Source organism: Olea europaea, unplaced genomic scaffold (assembly GCF_002742605.1).
Source record: "Olea europaea var. sylvestris unplaced genomic scaffold, O_europaea_v1 scaffold3512, whole genome shotgun sequence".
NCBI classification, from domain to species: domain Eukaryota; kingdom Viridiplantae; phylum Streptophyta; class Magnoliopsida; order Lamiales; family Oleaceae; genus Olea; species Olea europaea.
This window is the reverse complement of record NW_019254249.1, coordinates 1-8,966: the sequence shown is the minus strand read 5'-3', so window position 1 is coordinate 8,966 and position 8,966 is coordinate 1. Positions and strand designations below refer to the sequence as shown.

General features: G+C 32.2%; 1 long non-coding RNA gene across 4 annotated transcripts; it reads right to left on the bottom strand.

Moving 5' to 3' along the window:
- Nucleotides 1–1,455: 1,455 nt before the first annotated feature.
- LOC111386339 lies at nt 1,456–8,250 on the bottom strand. 4 transcript variants are annotated; one of them, XR_002701210.1, is made up of 7 exons: nt 7,669–8,250; nt 3,290–3,870; nt 3,004–3,190; nt 2,794–2,886; nt 2,599–2,706; nt 2,264–2,513; nt 1,456–2,167 (listed from the first exon to the last, which is right to left on the bottom strand). It is a non-coding gene; the product is annotated as an uncharacterized LOC111386339 (long non-coding RNA). The 4 variants fall into 4 exon arrangements; XR_002701212.1 differs by having other exon boundaries at nt 3,801–3,870; XR_002701209.1 differs by having other exon boundaries at nt 3,004–3,870.
- Between the last annotated feature and the right edge of the window lie 716 nt (nt 8,251–8,966).

Below are 8,966 nucleotides of genomic sequence, written 5' to 3'. Positions count from 1 at the left end.
TATTCCACTTCACAATAATTCTTCCAGTAGACCTTTTAGAAAGTTCACAAATTTGCGAATATATTCATACTATGGAATCATCAACTTTGAAAAGGGCTTTCGCATTGTTTCTGTTGGCATGCATCGCGATATCCTCCATGGCCGAATCTATTCCAAAGTTCTCGCATGTTGCTTATGAAGTATCAAAGCCAGAGATGGTTAACGAGTTTTCGCAGTGTTTGGAAGCTCTAAAAGGTCTTGAGAATTCTTGCCTAATGGATATTTTTAAATTACCGTTCGGACTTCCCCTTAGCACTTCGTGCTGTCAACTTTTCGATCAAATGGCTAAAACTTGCTTGCCAGTAGGGTTCCCTTTATCTCAGATTCAATTGCCTGTCGCTCTGAATAACTGCATTACGGCCCCAGCGCCACCAGCACTCAGTTGAAATTGAATGAGTTTTTTTTGAGTGTTTCGGCATAAAAATTCTCAATATTAGAGAAACAAAATATCAGTGATTGTGATTTTATTTTTGTTATAGCATTTGGATTAATAAGAATGTACGAAGTCCATGAATATTTTGATATTTTTGGAGAATACAAGTTAACGAAAGTTTAATTTGCTACCTAGTAATATTATTTTACATTTGGCATTTTAGATGAATGTATTTAAGAAGAAAAACTATTTGAAAACATGTCAATTTGCAAGTAGATTCTTTCTACCGGGCGTTCAGATCCGAAAAGTAATTGAGAAGGATGGAAGGAACACCATGATATTCTAAAGTTCTCAACTTGAAGGTGAGAAATGAAATCTTGCGATGTTTCGTTAAGCTTAAAAAGAAAGAATTCAAATTTACTTTTTATAATCTGAAACAATTATAATTTTTTTTATTAATAAGATTTATTTTTTAGTAAAGTAATTTTTAAGTTCTCTCAAACATGCTTCGAAGCAAAAATTAGTAAATAAAATATGATCTATCAAAATAATATTTTTTTATCAAGTGTTGCTGAAAAATAGTACTTTACGGTGTACAACAACATGCCGTATAAAGCAATGTCATAAAAAGTGATCCTTTTTTTTACGACGTGCATAATGCGCCATAAACAGACCGCCATTATTACTGTTATGGTGTTCAATCGCACGCTGTAAAAAGCATCACATTGTTTACGGCATGTAGTTGTACACCGTATAGAGCGTTATATTCATGGCATCACGTCATGCCTAAACGCGCTGTAAATGAGCATTCATCTTTTACGGCATGTAGTTGTACACCATATAAAATGTTAAATTCATGGCATCATGACATGCCTAAACACGCCGTAAAACTGTAAATAACCATTCACCTTTTACGGCGTACAGTTGTACGCCGTATAAAGTGTTACATTCATGGCATCACGACATGCCTATACACACTGTAAATGAGCATTCAATTTTTTTTAAAATCATTTATTTATTTTAATACCAGCAAACCTGTAATATTAACAAAATAAAATTACTCCATATATAATCAAGTTTTCCATTGTTTCGATAAAAAGAAATATTGAGTACGGTTCAATACAATATGCCAATGTAAAATTCATCTAAACAATTCTCAAAATTTTTTGACTACTATTGTATGTGCCAATCGCCATTCAACTAATAAGCCCGCGGATATTGAGGTTCTGTCATATAACAAAAACTTATTAAACCTATCAAAGTTCACTTCTTTGATCGACAATTTAGCTTCCCCACAAAATATGGATCCCCTGCACACCACGAAAATAATAAGGATATAATTAATAAGCATCCAAATCAAATGTATATCACGAAATATATTAAACAACCCAATCTTCAATTGAGACCGAACATAAAGGTAAATGAAATTAAAATAGAAAGGAAGTTAAGCATGCCTTCGTTGTGATTACAGCGAATCCACTTCGATGTACCTACTTGGTCATGCAATTGTACTTCCTAATGCATCTTCAAGAAGAAAAAGCTCACGCGTGGGACGATATAAGCTGACATTATCGATTACTTCATTAATCCAAACTCTCGAACATTCATTACCAAGGGTACATGATGCATTAGATCATTTGGATTTGTTGATGCGATTTCACCTTTTGCAACAATATCAGCTTTCCCAAACCAAGATAACAATTTGCACTTCTTATTTGGAAGGTTATCTAAATCATTCAAGCTTCTGTCTCTAGACTATAAAATTAATATTCAGTTGTACAATTTATTATTTGAATATAGAAAGTATATGTAATTTAAAATAACATTCATTGATTCTAGATTTCCACTTACATTATCTTCTTGTCCAGCACTTTTACTCTTCACTTGAAATATAGCTTTTAATTCTTTAATCTCAACTCTTGAACTTGAGTTTGCAAGTTATGATTGTGCACCAAAGCATTCAACTTTGAAGGAGTCGCACCGAAACCAAGACCTCTTACTCGTCCTGGACGTTCTGGACCAAGTACTTTTGCAACACCATCACCTTCAAGTGAGTGTTTGCCTGGAGAGAAACCGTCTCTGAATATGCTTTTATTTTATTCTGATATGAGGAAATCCATTAATAAGCTAAAATTACCTAATATAAGCTTTGAATGATAAAAAATTACTAAAAGCAATATTGTTACCGATGTTTCCCCAACCGATTCATTAATAGGTTCACCATTTTTTCGCGTATGTCCTCAAATATAAACATCATCTCTTGTTATCGAATCAGGATCTTCACTTTCAGCACGCTGCATTTTACACATTTCATGTGTGGTAGTTTGTATAACATTTATAATTTTTCAAACAAATTTAACTTTAATTTAACAAGTTTTTACCATTTCAGCTTCTAAGCAAGCAAAACCCTTTTTACTTGTTGTATGCATCATGGTTTGACTTGCTCTCATATTTTGGAATCTTTTATTCTTTTCCTACACAATCATTTATGCACGTTATAATGGGCATAAATGTTGTGGTGAATATATAACAGATGCAGTAAGTAGTATGTTGCAAAGCACAATCAATATACAAAAGCAATGAAAGCTTACCTTATATGGTTGAGAATTGTGTTCTTGGACAAATGCTTGCCATTCTTCCATTGATTCAACATTATCAGGCTTGAGGAGAGCAGCAGCTCGTGTCATGCCAATTGTTTTTCCTTTGTTATTGATTGCTTTAAGCAAATTACATCGATGATCTCGCCAATTCTTTCCCATTTTTTGCATGATGTATTTTCTATAACAAGCATCGACATCAAACTTTTGCAGCATCAAAGTACACAATATTAATAGTAATTTCATTTAAATTATATAAGAGACGTGACATTTATATTACCTGCACATGCTCCCATATGTCATCAAGAAATTCTTTGCTGATATCTTTCCAATTTTTCCATGTAATTGGTATAAGTTCTCTAGTTGTGGTCCCAAAAAATGATGACAACTTATTTAAACCCTTACAAATTGGCTGTCCTCTTTCATTAAACTCTACTGGTAACTTCGCACAGTTTTCCTTGTTGAGATAATTCAATTTTGCTCGACCCCTTCCCTTATATATGTCTACAATAGTACTAGCACTATTAGGAAACCCTTCTACCACATCATTTTCACGTACATCTAGAATAAAGTTAGATCCTCCTTTTGATAGTTTTATCCCTTCATTCTCTTCTCTTATGGCAGCAACAATTGAAGCTTTTTTTTTTAGCTCTTTTTGATTTCTTATAGCATTGATTAGATGACTATATTAAACAAAAAAGAAAAAAAGAAAAAACATGTAATAATTTAATTAAAATTTAACATAAAAAAATTAAAAATTAATATATATACAATCTAGGAACTTATTTCACCAGGGTATGTCATCTTATTTCCAATCGTGAGAACATCAGCATTCACAAAACTCAGCTTTCATCTTTGCATCTACAAAAATAAAGCAAGAAATAATGGAATTAGAGACATTAAAGACATTAACCTCAATATAATATCATATCAATATAAAATTAAAATAAAGCAAGAAAGACTTAAAGATATACAATTATCATATTTAATATCAATACCCTCACAATCATGCCTCACATAATCGTCATCTTCAACAGTCATATCAACACTTAATGCATCTAATGTGGATGGAGTATAAGCCTACTCATCAAAATTTTCTAACTCATGAAATCCTCTAGGAGGTGCCTTTAATACAATATACCAACTAAATGTATCACTTTCTCTAGAATAAAAAACGTGTTTTGCTTGTGATGCTAAAATAAATGGATCTCTTTCAAATTGGTATCATCCTCTATGAAGATTTACCAATGTAAATCCTTCTTCAATCTTGACTCCACTATCAATATTTGTCCAATCACAATGAAACGTGGGAACTTTAAAATTGTGATAATCTAGTAAAATTATGTCTCTTATAACTTCGTAATAAGATATTTTAACAACTACGTGGCTTGCATCCTTCACACTAGACCGAAAAATAGTTTGTGCTTCAATAGAAACACCACTGTTCTGTGTACTTCTACTAACATCGGTTGTAGGAAGTCGATGTCCATTGATAACATAACTAGAAGTGACATCACATCACATCTAGACCGACGAGCAAGCCATTTCAATGTATTAGACATGTTACAATCGTCATGTTTGCCTTTCTCTGCAAACCAATAAGTGAAAGTCTCCATATGTCTCATTTGTAATAAAGTTTCATTCTTTGCAATACGACCATCTAAATTCTTAATCTCCTCTTTGTGCATCTTAAATGAAAATAAATAAACAAATAGTAAGATAAGTTTATGAGAGAACATTAATTAATAATAAACTAATAAATTAACTAACTTCATTACGTTATATACAGCTCAACTACAACGTTGTTAAATAGCACATAATGATGAGCGACCTCTAACATTTCTTGACTCAAAGTCTTTGAATCCTTTAGAGATCGCACGTCTAGCAATAATTCTTTCATTCTTGAAATCCTCATTCCGAGTATGTCGAACACCTACTTCAGCAGCATGTTTCATGTAACTACTACAAAAATGCATACATTCATTGGCTAAATAATGCTCTGCGATGTATCCCTCAGGTCTTGAACGATTTCTAACATATCCTTTTAAGTGTTTTCCTAAACCTAATTCACCATATAATAGGCATGAGATATCTTAGTAATTAGAAGAAGAAAGTTTGAATAGTTAACAAAAATATAATAGTAATTTACATTTCAAATGGATACATCCAATGATATTGTACAGGTCCACTAATACGAACCTCACGCCCAAGGTGGATGGTTAAATGAATCATTATGTCAAAAAAAGATGGAGGAAAATACCTTTCTAGCATATACAAAGTCACAGCAACATCCTTCTCAAGCTTTTCTAATTTATTTTTATCGACGACTCTTTGACATATTTCATTGAAAAATGCACATAGTCGAAAAATTGAATTTCTTGGTCCATTAGATAAAAATCCTTTTAATGTAACTGGTACAACTATTGTATGAGCACAAGGCAATCATGAGACTTTAGATTTAAAATCCTATTATCCGTTAATGATACACATTTTGAAATGTTAGAGCTGTAACCATCAAGTAATCTTAAATCAAATAACCTCTTACAAAATAACTCTCTCTCTTTTTTGGATATCATATATGATGCTGTCGCTAGGTAATATGTATTTCCTTTCAATTCTGGATCAAGATCCTTTCTAATACCCATATTGAGTAAATCCTTACGAGAATTTAGCCCGTCTTTTGATTTTCCCTTCATATGCAAAATAATGCCAAGAATGCTTTCGCAAACATTCTTCTCAATGTGCATTACATCCAAATTATGATGCAAAAGTAATGTTTGAAAATAAAAATATAAATTTAGGAAAAAAAGTTTAAGCAGAGAAATAAATAATTCAAAATAGTTTAAAATGACTAACCTCCCAATATGATAATTCAAAGAATATTGACTCTTTTTTCCATGGCCAATTAGAATCTGATTTTTTTTCCTATTTTTCCCCAATTATTACTAACATTTTTTTTTTTACTAAATACATCACTTCTCGACCGGTTAATATTTTAGGACTAGGCCTATGCTCCTTGTTTCCATCAACCCAAGCTTCTTTTGATCGATATGGATGATTATATGCAAGAAATCTTCTATGACCCATGTATGAAAACTTTCGACTACATGTCAACCATTTTGCACATGTGAATAACCTACAAACTAGACATGCTATTTCGCCTTTCGTGGGATATCCTCATAAGTTCCCATAAGCTGGAAAATCATTAACTGTCCACATTAGCATAGCCTTCAAATTGAAGGTAGACTTAGTTAATCCATCATATATTTCAACACCAATATTCCATATCTCCTTTAAGTCTTCTATTAGTGGTTCTAGGTACACATTTATATCATTTCCAGGCTGTTTTGGACCTGGGATTAATAAAGCCAACAACAAATTTTCTTTAGACATGCATATCCAAGGAGGGATATTATATATAACTAGTATCACTGGCCAACAACTATACCTACAACTTAAGTCACCAAAGGGATTATATCCATTAGAAGAAAGGCCAAGCCTAAGATTTCGTGGTTCTGATGCAAAACAAGGTCATTTTTGATCAATTCTCTCCCAAGCTAATGAATCAACTGGATGACGCATTTTTCCATCTTGACTTTTGTGATTTGAGTGCCATATTAGTTGTTTTGTCTTATCGAGTGACCTAAACATTCTTGTAAATCGTGGTATAATTGGAAAATATTGCAAAACCTTTGCAGGTATCCCTTTTTGAATCTTTTTAGTCCGTTCATTAACTTTCCACCACAAAGGTCCACATTTTGGACATGTATCCAAATTCACTATATCTTTTCTAAACAAGCAACAATCATTTACACATGCATGTATCTTCTTATAGCCTAAATCAAAGGTGTTCAATAACCTTTTCGTTGAATTGTAAGAATCAGGAAGGGTGTTCCCATGTGGTAGCATATCTCGGATAATATCAAGAAGTTCATTAAAACCATTGTCAGATATACCATGAGTAGCTTTAAGCTTATACTAGACAACAATTGCAGATACCTTGTATTCTTCGTGCTACCAGGATATAAAGGAATTTTGACGTCGTCATATGAATTTGAAAATTCTCTCTCTATCTTCATTTTAGGATTCCACATTATTGTGATTCTGAAAAAATGTATCTCTATACATCCTATACGTCTCTAAATTTTTTACATCTTGAGGAGGCTATGATGCTGCATTTTGTTTTTTCCCATGAAACACCCAGGTAGTATACGTAGGATCCATGCCATTAATGATTAGATTTCCATACATTATATCAAAATGTTGGTGAAATAGGTTTTTGCAACATTTACAAGGGCATATGACCTTTTCTGGATTCCCAGCATTGGTTTGAACCATATTTGCAAATTTCCTCGCACCATGTTAATATGCTTCTGAAACTCTATACAAAGTATGCTAAATAAATAATCTAAAAACCATTTATTGGCATATTTCAAAATATTATAAATTTAAGAGGACAAGATCACCTTGATAAGTGTACCCAATCTTTATCCATGATAAGACATACCAACACTATTAATTTATAATCTGTTTAAACATATTAAAAATGAAGTGAAAAATGATTATATTAGGATATCATAGAAATCAGGTTCTAGCTAGGTAAGTCATTTTGACAATAAAGTTTCACACAAATTGAAATTACAAAAAAGTAATTCAAACCTGAATTAAAGTAGGTGAAATTGGAACAGTTAGAACCTCCTTCTACCCTACTGCAATCTGTTGAGAAGTTAATTGAGAATTTGATTAAGAATATGGACAAGAGAAATATTCAAGGAGGGACAGAGGGAATTTCAAAAATTTCCCTAGTGCAATACCAAAAATAGAATACAAACTCATGAAGGATGAAGAAGATACTAGCTAGAGTATCTTGAGTTGGCATTGATTTGGTTTGAGATCAACAGTTGTATAAAATTACATTTTCTCCATTTTTACCTAATTTGAATTTTAAAGTTTTCTTTCTATGTTCAAGATTGGTCCAAGATTTTCATGGCATATTAAACACTTAAAAATCAACGACAAACATACTAATGAAAATCATTTTAATTGAATCTATCGTACAAACTCACAAGTAGAGAAAAATTTATCAAATTTACTGGCCTAACTTAGATTCTATTTCTGTCACTAAGAAGCCAAAATTGCCCAAATACATCGTGGACACTAAGAAATGGAAAATGACGTCAAAGTAGCAATGACAATCAACTATATTATTAAAACTCCAATTATTTCTATACCTTTCCCTTTTTTGGATTAGTGAGAAAAAAAAAAAGGCACAACTAGTAAATCTGAATAAACTTTCTAAATAAAATTTCTAGAAAAAAAAGAGGCACAACCAGGAATTTTCTAAATAAATTTTGGAGCACTAGATGGAATCCATATTATTTATATTCTAATACATAACTCCAAATCTTTGTGACATGCCATGAATTTGATTCACCACCAATTTTCAAAAGGCACAGCCACGAAAAAAATGCTCATCGTTATTGACACTCTACCAAACTCTAGAATACTTTATAATTTCAAGAAATGAAAATATATTAACTACTAATTGACGCTGTTCAAAAAGAATTGTTCTCCTCCTAATTTTGACAAGCAGCAACTTGAATCAAAACAAGTTCCAAAGATTGAAGAAATGGAGAATAAAGCAACTGTCTTATATATTTGGAAGAATTCCACATGGATTTTATGAGAATGAAATGGAAGGTTTCTTTAAGCAATCTGTTACAATCAAGAGACTCAGGATAGGAAGGAATAGGAAGACAGGGAAATCGAGGCATTTTGGATTCGTTGAATTTGAATCTCCTAAGGTTGGAAAAGTTTTTTCAGAATTCATACATAACTACTTATTGTTTGAGCATCTGTTGCAAGTTCTACTTGTTCTTCCTGAGTGTGTTCATCCAAAACTATGGAAAGGTATGATGCACCAGTACAAACCCTTGGATTGGGTTAAAATTGAAAGG